Raw genomic sequence first — 20,846 nt, 5'->3', positions numbered from 1 at the left:
TTTTCATTCCTTAATTGTCTTTTCTTTTCTCTCCAGTTAGTTATTGAAATTACTTTTTTTCCTCACATTGTCTCCTCTCCTGTATGCTTATTGCTTCTGGTTTAGTGCAGATCCTCCTATTTTGTTGTTGTTGTTTCTTTTCTCTTTTTAACATCTGACCTATTGTTAACTCTGAGAACATCTTGGTTTTGTTTTTCTTTTCACTTGAATATATATTTATTTTAGAATGAGGCAGTAGCAGCATTATAATAAGCTGTCACAAAGTTGTGCCTAGAAGCACACAATCTTTAAAGTGTGTTGTTTTTCACAAGTAATTTGAGTATGTCATTTATTATTTCGCACTAGAGTCAAAGACGACAGGTTCTTCAGCTTTGGAGCATTTAGTAACATTGAAATGATTGTCTAGTCAGGCAGAGGCAAGAAATTCAAATGCAGTTTCTTTCTCTTCTTCCTTTGTAGTAAGACCCATCTTCTCACATGAGAAATCATTAATAGGGAGACCTTCAATAACCTTCTAGGTCTTATCCTTGATTGTAACAGGGAACGAGTAAAGCAGATCATCAGGAATACCATAGGAGTTGCCATCAGAGATAATGCCCATGGACACAGACTCTCTGGGGTTCCAAACCAGATGTATCTGACGTGGTCCCAGATGGCTTTTGCAGCTGGCGTGGCGCTGGGCACCTTCTGCGCCTTGGTGACAGCAGCACCGTGCTACTGCACGGCCCTCATGAATTCTCCCTTGAGCCAGCTGTCATCTTTCAGAGCTTCATAAACACCAACTTCCTTTCCTTCCAGTTTCACCTTGGCATGGTTAACATCTGGATACTGAGTTGAGGAATGGTTTCCCCAGATGATGATATTCTTTACATCCTCAGAAGTCACTCCAAGTTTAAGAGCAGTCTGAGCTTTAGCTTGGTTGTGATCCAAACGAGTCAAGCAACTGAAGTTCTCCTTTGGAATGGATGGCGCCGACTTAGAGATAGTCAGGCAGTTGGTATCGGCTGGGTTTCCCACCACCAAGGCCTTAACTAGACTTCTTGGGATATTTGTCCAAGGCTACACCCTGGCATTTGAAGATTTTCATATTTGCTTTGAGTAAATCTTTCCACTCCATGCCATCCCTTCTTGGCATGGAGCCCATAAGAATGGCCACATCCAGGTCTTTGAAGGCAATCTCTTCTTTATCTGTTGTGATGCCATCTTTCAGGAGGGGCAGGGCACAGCCTTGCAGCTCCATCAGGCCACCCATTATGGGAGTGATGGGAGTGATACCCAGCCGCCGAGAATGATAGGCCGGCCTTTACCGAAGACAGATCCATTTCCAATACTGTGCAACAGTGAATATGCAATTGGACCAGCTCCTCCAGTCACAAGGACTTGGATTGGTTCAGACATGATTGGGAAGGGTGTGGCGACTTCCTGCACCTGCCGAGGGAGCATCAGGCAGTCGGGTCACCTCTGTCCTGGAAGCAACTCACATCTTAGTTTTGACTGGCATCAGAGGTGGAAGCTCGCAGAGAGAACGGCCTCCGTCTCTTGGTAGTCTCTTTCTGGCACTTTTCTTTGGCCTCCTCCACTTTCTTGGCCACAAGTTTAGCGTATTCTGCAGCCTGCCCTTGTTTTTCTCGGTGCACCGTTTCCTCAGGGCAGCGTGCTGGTGTTTGTGTTGCAGAACGTGCGAAATACAGACACTGACTCTTGTGTGCCTTGGCCCTAGGGTTTGAACCCTGTTTGTTAGGGGGCCTTCTCACAACATGCTTGCGAGCATTATGGTCTTTAGAGAGATTGAAAAGTTTGGTAATTCTAGCAGTTTGGGAGTTCTGTTTTGGTTCCCAGTTGTTGAGCCACAGCAGTATCAGTGTCTGCAGGAATATTCCTTTTCTCCCTCTAAAAAAAAAAATGACAAATTGAAAACACTTAGATGGGTGTTCACAATGTAACCCTGAACATGTTTGCACTTTCTTTCCGGTCTTCCAGGTCTTTGCAGGACTGCCCATTAGTAGCAGATGGATATGGCCATAGGTGAAAAAATGTGGAGACCTGTTTGTCATTCCCACCACTGACTTGCCACAGAACTAACCCTTGCATTCTTCGCCCAGAGCATTAGCAACAACTTCTGTGGTTACACGTGTCTCATAAAGTACAAAGTTCACTCTCATCGTCTTCAATGAGTTTCTGGCATCTAATGTCTGGAAAAGAGATCTTCAGTTTCATCCTGAAGCTGCTCACCACCTCCGAGGTGCCACAAAAAAGAGCTCATTATTTTTTCTTAAATTAATATTGCAGCCTCCGAATCAATCTCTTAACTCCATTCCTACCTTTTTCCAGTCTGTTCTCCAGGGACTGTCAAAATAGTTGATGTACAAGACATTTGATCATTTTATTCCCTTGGTTAAAATGTTAACTTCACCTCGCTTACAAGAAAAAATAAAATTGAGGGACTTTCCTGGTGGTCCAGTTAAGAATCTCCCGGTACACGGGACATGAGTTCAATCCCTGGTCACAGATCCTACATGCGACGGGGCAGCTAAGCCCTTCTGCCACAATTAGAAAAGTCCTTGCAACAACAAAGACCCAGCAAGGCCAAAATAAATAACTGCAAGTTAAAAACAGTGAAGGGGAGGATTCAGGGCTTTTGGCGAATCTGTCTCTGTTTGCCTCTGCAGCAGAAACTTCACAACAGAATTTCTGAGTTCTGGCTGTGGGAAATTATCCAGGACTGTCATATTCTCTTGCATGGCTGTGCATCTGCACATGCTTTTAATTTCACGTGAAATGCTCTCCTAGGTTTGTTCTGTGGGCACCTTTGTGCATCTTTTTCAAAATTTAGCTCCAGTGAAATTTTTCAGAGAAGGTTTCCTTATCCCAGGTGTACACTTTCAGCCTTCTCTTCTTTGCTTATATGATTTATTATCGCTTTCATCCCATTGGTGTTGTAAACATCTTTGTTTAGGTGTAGTTCATACCATACAGTTCACTGATTTAACGTGTACAGCTCAGTGGTTTAGTGTATTTACAGAGTTGTGCATTTGCTACTGCAGTCAATTTAGAACATTTCATTACCCCTCAAAGAAACCAACACCTCTTAGCCAGTACCCCCTAACGTTTCATTCCCCTTTCCCCTCCCCACTTCAACCATTAATCTGCTTTCTGTCTCTGTAGATCTCCCTATTCAGTACATTTCATATTAATGGAATCATTTAATACTTGATTCTTTGTAATTATGTCTTTAGCTTGATGTTGTCAAAGTTCAACAATTTTGAAGTATATATCATACTTCATTTCTTGTTATTGCCAAATACTCCATTATATGGGTAGACTGTATTTTATCCATTGATTAACTGATGGGCATCTTGGTTGTTGCCATTTTATCTATTATTGAGTAATACTATAATGATCATTCATGTATAAGTTTATATACTGACATATGTTTTTATTTCTCTTGAGTATATACCTACGAATGGAATTGCTGGATCATACATTAACTTCATTTAACTGTTAGAGGAAATCTCAAAACTGTTACACCATTTTACATTCTTGGTATCGGTGTATGAAGATTTTAATTCTTTACATCCTTGCCCACACTTGTTATTGTCTGTTTTTTTTAAAAAATTACTTATTTTTGATTGAGGGATAATTGTTTATAGCCATTCTAGTGGGTGTGAGCGGGTATCTCATTGTGGTTTTGATTTGCCTTTCCTCTTGACGATGTGGAGCAATCCAGTATCTTCTTTGGAAAGCTATTCAGTTCCTATGTCCATTTTACAGTTGAGTTTTAGTAGTTTTTTTAATGTATTTTAGATACAAGCCCCTTAGCAGATATATATGATTTATATATATTCTGTTGGTAGACGTTTCACTTTTTTGATGTTACCTTTGAAACATGAACGTTTTTGTCTTTTTGTTTTTTAGTTATAAATCTCCACTTATCCTTGTTGTATTTAGAGTTGAGCCCAGTCTCTCTCTTCTCTTGCTATTATCTTGACATATAAAGAGATCCAGAAATAAGCTCTCATGGTATTAAAATTATTTTGAGAAGAAAACATTTGAGTTCCTGAGGTCTCTTTATCTGCCTAAAAGCGGAGCTTCCTTGAAGAACTCAGTTGTCGTAAATCCCCTTCCTGGAGCAGATTTCCAGAAAAACATCTGCTTTACTGACTATGCTAAAGCCTTTGAATGTGTGGGTCATGACAAACTGTGGAAAATTCTTATAGGGATGGAATACCAGACCACGTTACCTGTCTCTTGAGAAATCTATATGCAGGTCAAGAAGCAACAGTTAGAATTGGACATGAAACAACGGCCTGGTTCCAAATTGAGAAAGGAGTACGTCAAGGCTGTATATTGTCACCTTGCTTATTTAACTTAATATACTGAGTACCTCATGTGAAACGCTGGACTGGATGAAGCACAAGCTGGAATCAAGATTTCTGGAAGAAATATCAATAACCTCAGATATGCACATGACACCACCCTTATGGCAGAAAGCGAAGGACTAAAGAGCCTCTTGATGAAAGTGAAAGAGAAGAGTGAAGAAGCTGGCTTAAAACTCAACTTTCAGAAAATGAAGATCATGGTATCCGGTTCCATCACTTCATGCCAAATAGATGGGGAAACAATCGAAACAGTGACAGACTTTATTTTTGGGGCTCCAAAATCACTGCAGATGGTGACTGCAGCCATGAAATTAAAAGATACTTGTTTCTTGGAAGAAAGGCTATGACAAACCTAGACAGCATATTAAAAAGTAGAGACATTACTGACAAAGGTCTGTCTAGTCAAAGCTATACTTTTTCCAGTAGTTGTATATGAATGTGAGAGTTGGACCATAAAGAAGGCTGAGCACTTAAGAATTGATGCTTTTGAACCTATGGTGTTGGAGAAGACTCTTGAGAGTCCCTTGAACTGCAAGGAGATCAAACCAGTCCATCCTAAAGGAAATTGGTCCTGAATATTCATTGGAAGGATTGATGCTGAAGCACCAGTCCTTTTGCCACCTGATGTGAAGAACTGACTTATTGGAAAAGACTCTGATGCTGGGAAAGATTGAAGGTGGGAGGAGAAGGGGACGACAGAGGATGAGATGGCTGGATGGCATCACTGACTCGATGCACATGAGTTTGGGTAAACTCCGGGAGTTGCTAATGGACAGGGATGCCCGGCGTGCTGTGATTCATGGGGTCGCAAAGAGTCAGACACAACTGAGTGACTGAACTGAACTGTCAGCTTAAATCTGTTGTACTGTAAATGGTTTATTAACTCTCCAGAGAGGTGGAGTTATTTGGGGTTATATTGGCCATTTGGGGTCTATGTAATTGAGTTGGATGCTGAAGCTCCAGTTCTTTGGCCACATGATGCAAAGAGCCAACTTATTAGAAAAGACCCTGATGCTGGGAAAGACGGAAGGCGAGAGAAGTGGATGACAGAGGATGGGATGGTTGGATGGCATCACTGACTCGATGGACATGAGTTTGAGCAAGCTCTGAAAATTGGTGATGGACAGGGAGGCCTGGCATGCTGCAGTCCATGGGGTCACAAAAAGTCAAACACGACTGAGTGACTGAACAGCAACAAAAATGACTACTACCTTGAATTAATTGCAGCTTCATTATCAAAGAGAAGTGTAATGGTCGTAGAGGAGGCAGGCACATGCCCACATTGTTTGGGTGTCTTGGCAGTATAAAAATATGAGATAAATAAGAGTTACAAACATTGAAAATCATGTGCATTGGAAAGGAAGGGGCCAGTGTGGGAAACAGTGTTGTTGGTTTCTTTTTTGCAAGTGGAGCTCAGGTTTGTTACCTGTGCTTGGGAGGAGGCTGGGCCCTACTGAATCTCAAGGATTAAATAAGAGTAGTTTAAAGCAACTGTGGCAGTTTCATTCCCTTGCTAGCATCTGGTTTAATAATGGCATTATTACCTGTTTGAATTTTTGCTGGTTCAGTATGTGTCACATACTGCATAGGGTCGCAAAGAGTTGGACACGACTGAGTGACTTAACTATGTGTCAAAATCCTTCCTTACTTGGTCTTAATTTTTATTTTCTCATTACAAGGAAGAAAGGGAATACTTGTCAAATGTTTAATGGGTATTTTTCCCTCTTTTGTAATGCACCTGATAGTGACTTTTTGTTTCTGTTGGGTTGTGTTTTTCCTCCATATTGACAGGCATTCTTTGTATATATTCTGGTTACTAGCTTTAAAAAAAAAGTTGAATTGTAAATATATTCTCCCATATTGAGGTATTTTAATGAAGTAAAGCTTATCAAGCCTCTTGATTAAAGTGAAAGAGGAGAGTGAAAAAGTTGGCTTAAAACTCAACTTTCTGAAAACTAAGATCATGGCTTCTGGTCCCATTACTTCATGGCAAATAGATGAGGATACAGTGGTAACGGTGACAGATTTATTTTGGGGGGCTCCAAAATCACTGCAGATGGTAACTGTAGCCATGAAAGTAAAAGATGCTTGCTCCTTGAAAGAAAAGTTATGACCAACCTAGAGAGCATATTAAAAAGCAGAGACATTACTTTGCTAACAAAGATCCATTTAGTCAAAGCTATGGTTTTTCCAGTAGTCATGTATGGATGTGAGAGTTGGACTATAAAGAGAGCTGAATGCCGAAGAATTGATGCTTTTGAACTGTGGTGTTGGAGAAGACTCTTGAGAGTCCTTTGGAAAGCAAGGAGGTCCAACCAGTCCATCCTAAAGGAAGTCATATTCATTGGATACGAATATATCCAGAATATTCATTGAAGGGACTGATGCAGAGTTGAAATTCCAATACTTTGGCCACCTGATGCGAAGAACTGACTTATTTGAAAAGACTCTGATGCTGAGAAAGACTGAAGGCGAGAGGATAAAAGGGACACAGAAGATGAGGTGGTTGGATGGCATCGCTGACTCAATTGACATGAGTTTGAGTAAACTCCGGGAGTTGGTGATTGGCAGGGAGGCCTGCTGTGCTGTAGTCCATGGGGTTGCAAATAGTTGGACACAGTTGAGTGACTGAACTGAACTGAAAGCTTATCAATTTTTTATTTCATGATTTCTGTATTATATTAACTTGGTTTAAGAAATCATTCCATCAGGGGTAATAAAAGCATGTCTCTTGTCTTAAAACTTTGTCTTTTCCTTTCATTTTACTGAATTCCTTTTGTTTTTCTTTTTTCTCCCATCAGTAGTAGGAAAGAGGTTGAAATCCATTTTTTTCTTTATGAATATTCAGATTCTTTCATTAAAGGGTACACCTTTTCTGTATTGACTGCAAAACTAACTCTATCACAGTCAAGTTACCATATGTGTATTGGTTTATTTTTGGACTCACTTCTGTTCCAAAATCTGTTTGTCTGTCCTCACCATAAAAACTTTTGCTTTCTGTTAGAGCAAATTCCCCCCACTTCTTCACATGTGTTTTGGCTTTTTGCGCATACAAATAATTTTTAAATCTAGTGCTAAAGTCTTTCAGGTGCTCTCGCATTATTTATAAGATACTTTGGGGGAAAATTGACATCTTTGATATCAAACATGTTAATGTAATGATTGGTGGCTCAGCCGGTAAAAGCGTCTGTCTGCAATGCGGGAGACCCAGGTTCGATCCCTGGGTCAGGAAGATCCCCTGGAGAAGGAAGTGGCAACCCACTCCAGTACTCTTGACTGGAAAATTCCATGGACTGAGGAGCCTGGTAGGCTACAGTCCATGGGGTCGCAAAGAGTTGGACACGACTGAGCAACTTCACTTTCACTTTGGGGGAAAATTGACATCTTTGATATCAAACATGTTAATGATTTGAACATAGTACATCTTTATAAGCATTTAGATTTTATATAATGTTTTTTAGTAAGGTTTTAGAGTTTTCATCATATAGTTCTTTATTAAATATGTTTCATTATATCTTAAAGGTATACCTTGAGATACACTTTTTTATTTTAAGTTACATTTTCAGTTGCTTTGACTGGTATATGGAAATGCAGTAGATTTTGCATACTGTTTTTAATATTTTGCTATTTATGAGTTTCTATGCAGCAAATAATGAGACTAGTTTCTTTCTATTCCTTATGCTATTGGTTTCCTTTTCTTAATGTACTAGATAGAATCTTCAGGTAAATATTAAAGAGGAGTAGTGATTTCCAGTGATTTCCTGGGTGGCTTAGTGATAAAGAATCTGCCTGCCAATATGGGAGATGCTGGTTCTATCCTTGGATCGGGAAAATCCCCTGGAGGAGGAAATGGCAGCTCACTCCAGCATACTTGCCCGGAAAATTCTTGCCTGCCAGGCTCCTGTCCATGGGATCACAAAGAGCTGGACACGACTAAGCACGCGTGAAGGACAAGTGGTAGAGGAGTTACTAGTGTTTCTGGCTTTAGAGGATGTTTCTCCATTAAGAATGATGTTTGGTTCTGGTTTTTAGTAGAATGCCTTTGTTCGTAAGCATATTTTCTTGTATTTTTAACAAATGGGTATTGATACCTGTATGTGTTGAGATAAGTTTCTTTCTTTCTTCAGCATCTTGATATTGTAAATTATGTTGATAGATTTTTCTGGGTCTAAACCAAAACCTTGCATTATTAGGAAAAACCCATTTTGGTCATAATGTAGCTACACTGTCCAATGTAGTACTCACTAGCCACGTTTGGAAGTTTGAGTGTAAATTAATGATAATTAAATAAAATTAAAAATCCAGTTTCTTAGACTTACTAGTCACATTTCAAGTGTTAATTGTAGCTAGTAGCTATCATGTTGGACATTGGAGATACAGAACATTTCCATTGCAGAAACTTCTGTTGTACAGCGCTGTGATATATATAGCTGCCTTTTAAAACACATCCATCTTTAACTGGTCAATTGAGAGTTTGAAATAAGCCATTACTTTTCATTACATTTTTTTGTTTTCTTTCCCCACCCTAGTCTTTCTGGTTATTTTCAGCATCCTTTTTCTGTTATCATATTTTATAATTTCATTTAGAAACATTTCTTAAATATTTCAGCTATATTTTGCCTTTTGTTGATTAAATTTTGATATCTGAATTCAGTGGTGCTTCAGTCTCTCAGTGATGTTCTTTTCCTTGTGTGTTTGTTGATCCTTGAGTACGACTCATGTTTTGTTGAGCTTAGTATGTGGAAGATTTGGGAGAATACACTGAGAAGGTTTTTTTGAACCCACAGAAGATTGGTTTTTGTATCTGCTCAGATAACAGGATTTATGCCCTGGGAACTTTAAGGATGACTTTCAGGCTCAGCTTTCCTTCCAGGTGGCGCAATGCTGATAGAGACGTTTACTCTCTGGCCTCTGCATGTGCATACTGCTTACTGCCCAAGTGTCAGCATACTGTTGTTACGGGGTTGGATAGGTAGGGAGTATGGAAGTGATGGTCTAGCGGTTTTCCCTACTATGTTCAGTTTGAGCCTGAATTTGGCAATAAGGAGTTCATGATCTGAGCCACAGTCAGCTCCTGGTCTTGTTTTTGTTGACTGTATAGAGCTTCTCCATCTTTGGCTGCAAAGAATATAATCAATCTGATTTCGGTGTTGACCATCTGATGATGTCCATGTGTAGAGTCTTCTCTTGTGTTGTTGGACGAGGGTGTTTGCTATGACCAGTGCATTTTCTTGGCAAAACTCTATTAGTCTTTGCCCTGCTTCATTCCGCATTCCAAGGCCAAATTTGCCTGTTACTCCCGGTGTTTCTTGACTTCCTACTTTTGCATTCCAGTCCCCTATAATGAAAAGGACATCTTTTTTGGCTGTTAGTTCTAAAAGGTCTTGTAAGAATGCTCAAACTACCGCACAATTGCACTCATCTTACATGCTAGTAAAGTAATGCTCAAAATTCTCCAAGCCAGGCTTCAGCAATACGTGAACCGTAAACTCCCTGATGTTCAAGCTGGTTTTAGAAAAGGCAGAGGAACCAGAGATCAAATTGCCAACATCCGCTGGATCACCAAAAAAGCAAGAGAGTTCCAGAAAAACATCTATTTCTGCTTTATTGACTATGCCAAAGCCTTTGACTGTGCAGATCACAATAAACTGTGGAAAATTCTGAAAGAGATGGGAATACCAGACCACCTGACCTGCCTCTTGAGAAACCTATATGCAGGTCGGAAGCAACAGTTAGAACTGGACGTGGAACAACAGACTGGTTCCAAATAGGAAAAGGAGTACGTCAAGGTTGTATATTGTCACCCTGCTTATTTAACTTCTACGCAGAATACATCATGAGAAATGCTGGACTGGAAGAAACACAAGCTGGAATCAAGATTGCCGGGAGAAATATCAATAACCTCAAATACGCAGATGACATCACCCTTATGGCAGAAAGTGAAGAGGAGCCAGAAAGCCTCTTGATGAAAGTGAAAGAGGAGAGCGAAAAAGTTGGCTTAAAGTTCAACGTTCAGAAAATGAAGATCATGGCCTCTGGTCCCATCACTTCATGGGAAATAGATGGGGAAAGAGTGGAAACAGTGTCAGACTTGATTTTTTTGAGCTCCAAAATCACTGCAGATGGTGACTTCAGCCATGAAATTAAAAGACGCTTACTCCTTGAAAGAAAAGTTATGACCAACCTAGATAGTATATTCAAAAGCAGAGACATTACTTTGCCGACTAAGGTCCGTCTAGTCAAGGCTATGGTTTTTCCAGTGGTCATGTATGGATGTGAGAGTTGGACTGTGAAGAAGGCTGAGCGCTGAAGAATTGATGCTTCTGAACTGTGGTGTTGGAGAAGACTCTTGAGAGTCCCTAGGACTGCAAGGAGATCCAACCAGTCCATTCTGAAGGAGATTGGCCCTGGGATTTCTTTGGAAGGAATGATGCTGAAGCTGAAACTCCAGTACTTTGGCTACCTCATGCGAAGATTTGACTCATTGGGAAAGACTCTGATGCTGGGAGGGATTTGGGGCAGGAGGAGAAGGAGACGACCGAGGATGAGATGGCTGGATGGCATTACTGACTCGATGGACATGAGTCTGAGTGAACTCCGGGAGTTGGTGATGGACAGGGAAGCCTGGCGTGCTGCGATTCTTGGGGTCGCAAAGAGTCGGACACGACTGAGCGACTGAACTGAACTGAACTGATGGAAGTGATGGAGTATGGAAATGTCCTTGTGGATTTTTCTTGGTGTGTGTTCAGCAATATGGTAACAGTTTTCTGCTGGATCAGTTGGGCTTTTCATAATACACTGACTCTATACTACTGGATATGGATGTTCAGTTTTCTCAGTTGGGCTTTTCACTGCTTCTGGTGATACTTAGTTCTCTCTCCCTTCATCCCTTCCAGTTTGAACTGTCCTGCTCTCAAGTCACTAGAATGTTCATTTCACTGTTGCTACTTTTCATTCCAGCTTACTTTACTTATTGTATGTACAGACCTATCCACCTTTATTTGAATACATTGAATAATTTCATTAAAATTAATGAAGATTTTAAAATGTATTTCTGTTGTGTCTTTTTGTATTGACTTTATTTTATGTAGCCTTGTGCTCTGATTCTTATTTTGTGTACCTCTTTTGGACTCCTTGAGTCTTCTGATGTGCTTGTTGATTTTTCTTTATGCAGTTATAGTTGTAAATGAAATTCTAAATTAGTCATTATTGATAGCAGGTGTGGGCTTCTTTAGCTATTGTATGATTTAGGGTCACTTTCTCCAGATGGGTCCTTCTAAGGGAATGGGCAGCTATAGTTCTTTATCTGTGTGTTCTCAGATCAACTGAGACAGGCTTTTAAAAGTAGGATTATTTTTAGGGTGTGTGGGCTAGGAGCACACCGGTAAGGCTTGTGTCTCCTGTGAACAAAACAGATGGCTGAGAGAGCATTTGTGTCACAAAATCCCAACTTGTTTTATCTTGCAATCTGCAAGTCAGGAAAGCTCAGATGTAGTCTTTACCTATCTTAATTTTGTTTTGGTTTCTCGTGAACTTTCAAAATCCTGTTTGCTGTGTTTTTTGACCTGAGGTTATTAGCAGGAATTAGGAAAAGAGTTGCTGTAGTGGTAAGAGTCAGAGAAGGCAATGGCACCCCACTCCAGTACTCTTGCCTGGAAAATCCCATGGATGGAGGAGCCTGGAAGGCTGCAGTCCATGGGGTCGCTGAGGGTTGGACATGACTGAGCGACTTCACTTTCGCTTTTCACTTTCATGCATTGGAGAAGGAAATGGCAGCCCTCTCCAGTGTTCTTGCCTGGAGAATCCTACGGACGGGGGAGCCTGATGGGCTCCCGTCTATGGGGTTGCACTGAGTCGGACGCTACTGAGGTGAATAGCAGCAGCAGCAGCAGTGATAAGAGTATGCTATTGGAAGATTCTGTTTGCTTGTTTGTTAATAGTGATGGCGCAGACCTAAGGAGCTTTTATCTTCCTATCTTCATTCAGCTCCCCATCCCCTAATTCTGAGTCTGGGTGGTTTATTGCGACCTGGTTTTACTTGTGTTGACTATCAGCATTGTCAGTGATCTAATTGCTAACAGTGCTATAGTTTTTTCCCATAGTTTTTATTTATTTGGCCGTATTAATTGATTTGGGGAAGAGGAGAGAGAAATGTTATTATGCATTGACCACTGTAAAATCAAAAACTCTACTGAAAAAGATTTAAAGGTTTATTCTTATTTTCAATGTGTGCCTTTTGGGCACGTGTAAGTTCTGAAGTCTTAGAATTAGACACTGCCACCTGCATTTCCTGTTTTACATTGATTTCTATGCAGTACTTTTTATCACATCAACTGCCTAAACCCAGTTTCTCAAAGATACATGGTAACCATCAAAAGGGGTGTAGAAAGATCATTCCATGTTGAGATGGAACTCCTTTGAGCTAGTGCTTCACTTGGTGTCTAACAGCTGTTAACAGTTGCTATGTTCTCCTTGGTAATTAAAAATATCCAACAACATCTGTGAATTTGCTGTGAAGTCCAGGGTGTTCTGAGATGTCTTGGTGCACAGTTTGGTAACTGTAGGTGTAGCACTTAGAAGACTGAAAATCAACCATCTTTGTGGGATAAGCTATAGATATTTGTACAAGGCTAGTCTACTGGGCTGTCTGTTCGCATCTCAGAAGACAGTCTTTATTTTAAAGTTTATTTCTGATTGGTATTTAAAAAATATAGTTCATTTTCTGTGAGTTTTTAACCCTTTTAGTGGAAGAAAATGTGTATTTGCCAGGGGATTGAAGAGAAGTGTCTTTCAAAGTAAAAGGTAGTAAAACCATTTACTGTATTGATATTCTTCCTGTTGCACATTTGTTTTTCTGAGAAAATGTTTTTTAAAAAAGGTTAAAAATTAATTTTCAAGTAAATAATTGAGTAACTTTTCATACTGTTCATGGAGTTCTTGAGGCAAGAATACTGGAGTGGTTTGCCATTCCCTTCTCCAGTGACCCATGTTTTGTCAAAACTCTACACAGAACATGGCAAGAACACACAGAAGAACTATATAAAAAGGTCTTAATGATTCAAACAACCATGATGGTGTGGTCACTCACCTAGAGCCAGGTGACCTGGAGTGTGAAGTCAAGTAGGCCTTAGGAAGCGTTACGTGCATGCTAAGTTGCTTCAGTCATGTCCAACTCGTTGCAACTCTGTGGACTGTAGCCTGCCAGGCTCCTCTGTCCATGGGATTCTCTAGGCAAGAATATTGGAGTGGTTTGCCCTGCCCTCCTCCAGGGGATCTTACCCAGACACATTGCTCTTACGTCTTCTGTCTCCTGTTTGGCAGGCTGGTTCTTGACCACTAGCGCCATCTGGAAACCATTACTATGAACAAAGCTAGTGGAGGTGATGGAATTCAAGCTGAGTTATTTCAAATCCTAAAAGATAATGTAAAAGTGCTGCACCCAGTATTTCAGCAAATTTGAAAATTTCAGCAGTGGCCACAGGACTGGAAAAAGTCAATATTCATGTCAGTGCCAAAGAATGAGCTACTGCAGAATTGCACTCATTTCACATGCTAGCAAGGTAATGCTCAGAATCCTTCAAGCTAGACTTCAGCAGTATGTGAACCAAGAATTTCCAGATAACAAGCTAGATTTAAAAAAGGCAGAGGAACCAGAGATCAAATTGCCATCATCCATTGGATCTTAGAAAAAGCAAGGGAATTCCAGAAAAATGTCTGTTTCATTGACTACACTGAAACCTTTGACTCTGTGGATCACAATTAACTGTGACAAGTTCTTAAAGAGATGGGAATACCAGGCCACCTTACTTGTCTCCTGAGAAACCTATATGCAGGTCAGGAAGCAACAGTTAGAAATTGACATGGAACAATTGACTGGTTCAAAATGGGAAAAGGAGTACATTAAAGCTGTATATTGTCACTCTGCTTATTTAACTTCTATGCAGAATATATTGTGCAAAATGCTGAGCTGGATGAATCACAAACTGAAATCAAGATTGCTGGGAGAAATATCAACTGCCTCAGATACACAGATGATACTACCCTAATGGCAGAAAGTGAAGAGGAACTAAAGACCTCTTGATGAGGGTGAAAAAGGAGAGTCAAAAAGCTGGCTTAAAACTCGGCATTTAAAAAACTAAGATCACAGCATTTGGTTCCATCACTTCATGGTAAGCAGATGGGGAAAAAAATGAAAACAGTGACAGATTTTATATTCTTGGACTTCCAAATCACTGCGGATGTTTACTGCAGCCATGAAATTAAAAGATGCCTGTTCCTTGGAAGAAAAGCTATAACAAACCTGGGCAGCATATTAAAAAGCAGAGACATCATTTTGTTAACATAGGTCCATGTAGTCAAAGCTGTGGTTTTTCCAGTAATGTACGGATGTGAGAGTTGGACCATAAAGAAGGCTGAACGCTGAAGAATTGATGCTTTTGAATTGTGATGTTGGAGAAGACTGTTGAGAGTCCCTTGGACTGTAAGAAGATTGAACAAGTCAATTCTAAAGGAAATCAGCCCTGAATATTCATTGGAAGAACTGATGCTGAAGCTGAAGCTCCAGCACTTTGGCCGCCTGATGCAAAGAGCTGACACATTAGAAAAGATCCTAATGCTGGGAGAGATTGAGGGCTAGGGGAGAATGGGGCAGCAGGGGACGCTGTTGGATAGCATTACCAACTCAGTGGACATGAATTTGAGCAAAGTCTGGGAGATGGTGAAGAACAGGGAAGCCTGGCATGCTGTAATTCATGGGATCACAAAGAGTCATATACAGCTGAGAAACTGAACAACAGAGGGGAAACTACAAGGGAGAGGGGATAAATTTGGAGCTTGGAATTTATAAATATAAGTATACTATGTATGAAGTAAGCAATAGGAACCTGCAGTGTAGCACAGGGAACTATATTTGGTATGTTGTAATTATCTATAATGGAAAATAATCTGAAAAAGTATATATGTGTGTGTATTCTTATACATGAGCTTCCCAGGTGGTGCTAGTAGTAAAGAACCTGCCTGCCAATTCAGGAGCCATAAGAGACGGTTCTGGGTCAGAAAGATCCCCTGGAGGAAGTCATGGCAATGCATTCCAGTACTCTGTCTTACCTGGAGAATCCCATGGACAGAGTCATCTTAATTAGTGCTACAGTCTATAGGATTGCAAAGAGTTGAACACAGCTGAAGTGACTTAGAACATACACATAAGTAGGTGTATCTGAATCACTTTCTGTACGCCTGAAACTAACATAGCCTTGTAAGTCAGTTATACTTCAAAAAAAAAAAAAAAGGCACCAAATAAACAGGAAAAGGTAGTCTTCAACAGATGATAACTGGAGCAGCTAGGTGGATTTCTACATGGAAAAGAGTGAAGTTGGATTCCATCTCAAACAATACATAAAAATAAATTCAAAGTGGATCAATGACCTAAACAACTAAAACCATAAATGCTTAGAGGAAAATACAAGAGTAACATTTCATGACTTTGGAGATTTAATATTAGATTTTTAGATATGATAACAGCAAGCATGAGGAATAAAAGAAAAAAATGGATTGGTTTCACTACATAAAACTTAGAAACTTTTGTGCCTCAAAGGACATTATCAAGAAAGTGAAAGACAGGCTACATAATGGGAGAAAAAACCTTGCAAATCGTATCTAATATGGACTTCCAGATTTTCTGGATATCTGATATCCAGAATGTTTAAAGGACTTTTCGAGCTCTACAATAAAAGAACAAGCAATTTAAAAATTGGGGAAAGGACATGAACAGACATTTCTCTAGAATCTGGATTGGAAAGAATCCATAAAATCCTAAGTATATACCATAAAGAATTGAAACCAGGGTCTTGAAGAGATATTTGTACATGCATGTTCATAGCAGTATTATTGGAGAAGGCAATGGCACCCCCCTCTAGTACCCCTGCCTGGAAAATCCCATGGACGGAGGAGCCTGGTGGGCTGCAGTCCATGGGGTCATTAAGAGTCGGACACGACTGAGCGACTTCACTCTCACTTTTCACTTTCATGCATTGGAGAAGGAAATGGCAACCCACTCCAGTGTTCTTGCCTAGAGAATCCCAGGGCTGGGGGAGCCTGGTGGGCTGCCATCAATGGGGTTGCACAGAGTCGGACAGGACTGAAATGACTTAGCAGCAGCAGCAGCAGCAGTATTATTCACAGTAGCTACCAGTGGAAGCAAACCCAAATGTCCATCAACAGATGAATGAAAAAACAAAATGTGTTTAAATGCAGAGTGAATTGAATGGTATTGGAATTATATCTCAGTAAAGCTGTTTTAGGAAAATAAAAGAAACACAGAACAAAACCCAGCATCTTTGTTTGGACATCACTGATACAAAATGTTGAGTTGATTTTAGTCAGGAAGAATATATGGTAGATGATTGGCAGTTTGTCTGTTAACCATAGAAAAATCTTTTAAATTCTCCTATGAAGTAAGAAGCAGCATCCCAGTTAGGATGATGCAGTTGCAAAATATTCTAAAGGGGCAAATAAATAATTTGGAATTATTAGACGTAATTCAACTAATCACTCAGAAAACTAATAATGAGACTAGATTCAAGAACTTGTACATATCTTCAAAATTAATGTCGTCAGGAATATTTTCAAATACTTGATGTACTATGATAGTTTTTTATGTTTTCCCATTAGGAGAAATTTATTGAGCAATTTATTAAACATTTTGGTGCACTTTACATCCAGAATTATCTTCCAGTTTCCCCCAACATTGCCCAATTTATTCATTATGGTTCATCTATAAGGTTTATAACTTAACGTTTTTTTAAGCTTCATCATGGTAAGAGCAGAACATAAAATTTTACTCTCTGAAAATTTTAGAATACAATAAGTGAATAACTTTTGAAGAAAATTTGTTGATTGTCATTATGAACATGCTATTACTTTTAATGAAGTAGGGGCTTCCCTGATGGCTAGGTTGGTAAAGAATATGCCTGCAGTGCGGGAGACCCAGGTTCGATCTCTAGGTCGGGAACATCCTTTGCAGAAGGGCATGGCAACCCACTCCAGTATTCTTGCCTAGGAAATCCCACAGACAGAGGAGTTAGGCAGGCAACAGTCCATGGGGTCACAAAAGAGTCGGACACAACTGAATGATTAACACTTTAAGTAGAATTAATAATTATACTTTATTCTGCATACATTGTGGTATGGCCCTTAAATATCAGTATGAATGATACATTTATGCCCATTTTATTATAGTCTTAAAAAGAAGTAGATGTAGCTTTAGGCAGGATATATTGAGTTTTGAATTGAAAGTATAGGTCTCTCTGAGTTGACATTGTTGATTTTTCTTACACTGAGCACCTTACTGAACACAGCAACTCTTTGTAAATAGATTTTGTTTTGATTCTGAGTTCTCTAGGTGTGGAGAGCTTTAGGGGAAGTCACAGGGATGCCATGGAGATAAATGACCATCCCTGTCTTGGTCTGAGAAAGGGTCCGGATAGTTTCTAGTCTCTTCTGGGGTAAAGTTTGCCTGCTGTTGTCTTAATCATTTTCTTCCATTAAATCATACTTCTCTCTTATTTTCTATTATATCCTTTATTTGGATGTTTCGTTCTCTTCCTGCTATGTCTATGAACCTCTCATATATTCCAGTAGTCTTCTTATGTTCCAGTTGGTGTGTCTCTTGTCTTTGGGAATTCTAAAATACAAATGTGATTGCTCTTTGTGTTCTTTAGAGAACAAAGAAAAACGATAACCACCTTATGTGGTGACAAACTCCTTATCAGGGATATAGGAAAGCCTGAGATTAACTGGTCTCAATTTCTTTTATAATCGTCCTCACCTGTATGTGCACATAGGCACATACACACATGCACGTTCCAGTTAAATCACTGTTAACACTGCTCTGCTGTTGCACATAGTTCTGTAGCATAATTAGCTCTGTGGTAAGTGGAGGGATGATTTAAGTGTAATGTGGAAGTATCATTAGTCATAAATGTCTGTTTTCTAGCACATCAATGTTTGGAAGCATTCAAGGGCAGTCTTTCTTCCAAAGATAATATTTTAACATTGTTTGAAGATAAGAGCTGAAAATCTACAGTGCAAATCAAAATCACAGTGAGATCAGATCACACTTGTTAGAATGACTATTATCAGAAAGATAAGAAATGTTGGTGAAGATGTGGAAAAAAGTACCTCTTACACACTGCTGATGGGAATATATATTGGTGCAGCCAGTTTGGAGGTTCCTCAGGAGATTAAAGATTGAACTGACCTATGATCAGCATTTCCACTTCTAGATATTTATCCCAAGAAAATGAAAACACTAACTTGAAAAGATACATGCACTCCCACATCCCTTGCAACATTATTTACAATAGCCAAGACATGGAAGCATTCATGTCCACTGATGGATGAATGACTAAAGAAAATGCGAGACACACGCACAGACCCTGAAACATTATTCAGCCACAAAAAAGGGAAATTCTCACATTGCAGCAACATGGATGGATAAGTCAGAGGAAGACATATTGTGTAAACTCACCTATATGTATTAATGGAATCTGAAATCAACTCAGAACTTAAACTGATAGATTCAAGAAACAGATTTATAATTGCCAGAGCTGGGAAGGGGAAGGTGGATGGAATGGATGGGAGAGAAAAGGCATAGTCTTCCTTAAAAAATAAGTCATGGGGTGCACAATGTGGTGACTGAAGTTAACACCTTATTGTAAGTTTGAAAAATTTCTAAGAGAGTAGGTCTTAGAAGTTTTCTTCACAAGAAAAAGTTTGTATAGTGATGGATATTAACTAGGTTTATTGTGATCATTTTGTAATGTGTCTATATGTTGAATCATTATATTGCACACCTGAAACTAATATAATGCTATATGTTAATTATATCTCAGTGAAATTAAAAAAAATCTTAAAATGTAATACCATGTATTAATGTTTAAAGTCATATTAGATCTAGATGTGAGACAAAAAGATTGTTTAGATTTATTGTGCTCTGAAGGAAAATATGTTCTGTGAGTGATCTGTAGATGCAGTGCAAAAAGGAGAAAGCTCAAAATCCAGGTGAGAAATTGCCTGTTTATTACAAGCAGAAGATTTATTAATAGTATCAAGAATCTCCGATCATTTCTGTTAAGCTTCTGGTACAGCTGCGAATGTAGGCAAAATATCTGTGAGGCTATTTTCTCTACTTTTAACAAAAAATTGAAGACTGTCACTGGATTACATTTTTAATTCTGCCACAGTGTTTCCTGTTAGAAGTAAGTACCTTCAGGAGCCTGCATTAGAAAGGGAAACCTGAGCTCTGAGATTTAAGGCTGAGAAATTTGATTATGATGCTGGTAACAATTGCCAGTGGATAATTACTATGCTTGTATTTTATTACGATTGTGGTTGTTTTGCTCATGTTCTTTTAACAGTGGTTATTTTTAAGTGTTAATTTTGCAGAATGTGAGATTTTTCTGGAAACACTTTTTTTTATTTTTGGTAACTTTAAACTTTTTAGTTTGTATTGGGGTATAGCCGATTAACAGTGTTGTGGCAGTTTTTGCTGAATAGCAAAGGGACTTAGCCATACATATACATGTATCCATTCTCCCCCAGATTCCCCTCCCATTTAGGCTGGCGCATAATGTTGAACAGAGTTCCATGTGCTGTTCCATAGGTCTTTGTTGGTTATCCATTTTCGGTATAGCAGCGTGCATGACCTTCCCAAAGTCTCTCACTGTCCCTTCCCTTTGACAACTTTAAGTTTGTTGTCTAAGTCTGTGAGTCTCTGTTTTGTAAGTTCATTTGTATCATTTCTTTTTAGCTTCCACATATAAGGGATGTCATACGATATTTCTGTCTTCCTTCACTCAGTATGACACTCTGCATCCATGTTGCTGCAAATGGCGTTATATCTTTTCCCTTTTTTAAATGGCCAAGTAATATTCCATTGAATATACGTACCACATCTTTATACATTCCTTTGTCAGTGGACATTTAGGTTGCTTCCATGTCTTGGCTATTGCAAACAGTGCTTCAGTGAAATTGGGGTGCATGCATCCTTTCAGATGATGTTTTCCTCTGTGTATATGCCCAGGAGTGTGATTGCAGCATCATATGTAGCTCTGTTTTTAGTTTTTTAAGGAACCCTTGGTTTCATTGAGTGAAACTCAACACAAGCCATGCCTGCGAGGCAACACAAGACAGGTGGGTCATGGTGGAGAGGTCTAACAGAATGTGGTCCACTGGAGAAGGGATTGGCAAGCCACTTCAGTATTCTTGCCTTGAGAACCCCATAAACAGTATGAAAAGGCAAAATGATAGGATACCAAAAGAGGAACTCCCCAGGTCATTAGGTGCCCAATATGCTACTGGAGATCAGTGGAGAAATAACTCCAGAAAGAATGAAGGGATGGAGCTAAAGCAAAAACAATACCCAGTTGTGGATGTGACTGGCGATAGAAGCAAGGTCTGATGCTGTAA

At 39.5% G+C, this 20,846-nt stretch overlaps 1 protein-coding gene and 1 pseudogene across 6 annotated transcripts in view; one reads left to right on the top strand and one right to left on the bottom strand.

The window, feature by feature from the left end:
• PDS5B (PDS5 cohesin associated factor B) overlaps window positions 1-20,846 on the top strand; it is a 178,591-nt gene that overhangs the window by 27,627 nt on the left and 130,118 nt on the right. The gene's annotated exons all lie outside the window — the stretch shown is intronic.
• Window positions 407-1,398, bottom strand: LOC138446573 (malate dehydrogenase, cytoplasmic pseudogene; annotated as a pseudogene).

The sequence above is a fragment of the Ovis canadensis genome, chromosome 10 (genome assembly GCF_042477335.2).
Source record: "Ovis canadensis isolate MfBH-ARS-UI-01 breed Bighorn chromosome 10, ARS-UI_OviCan_v2, whole genome shotgun sequence".
Taxonomy (NCBI): Eukaryota; Metazoa; Chordata; class Mammalia; order Artiodactyla; family Bovidae; genus Ovis; species Ovis canadensis.
Note: the sequence above shows the minus strand (reverse complement) of the source record. Positions and strands in the feature narration are given on the sequence as shown.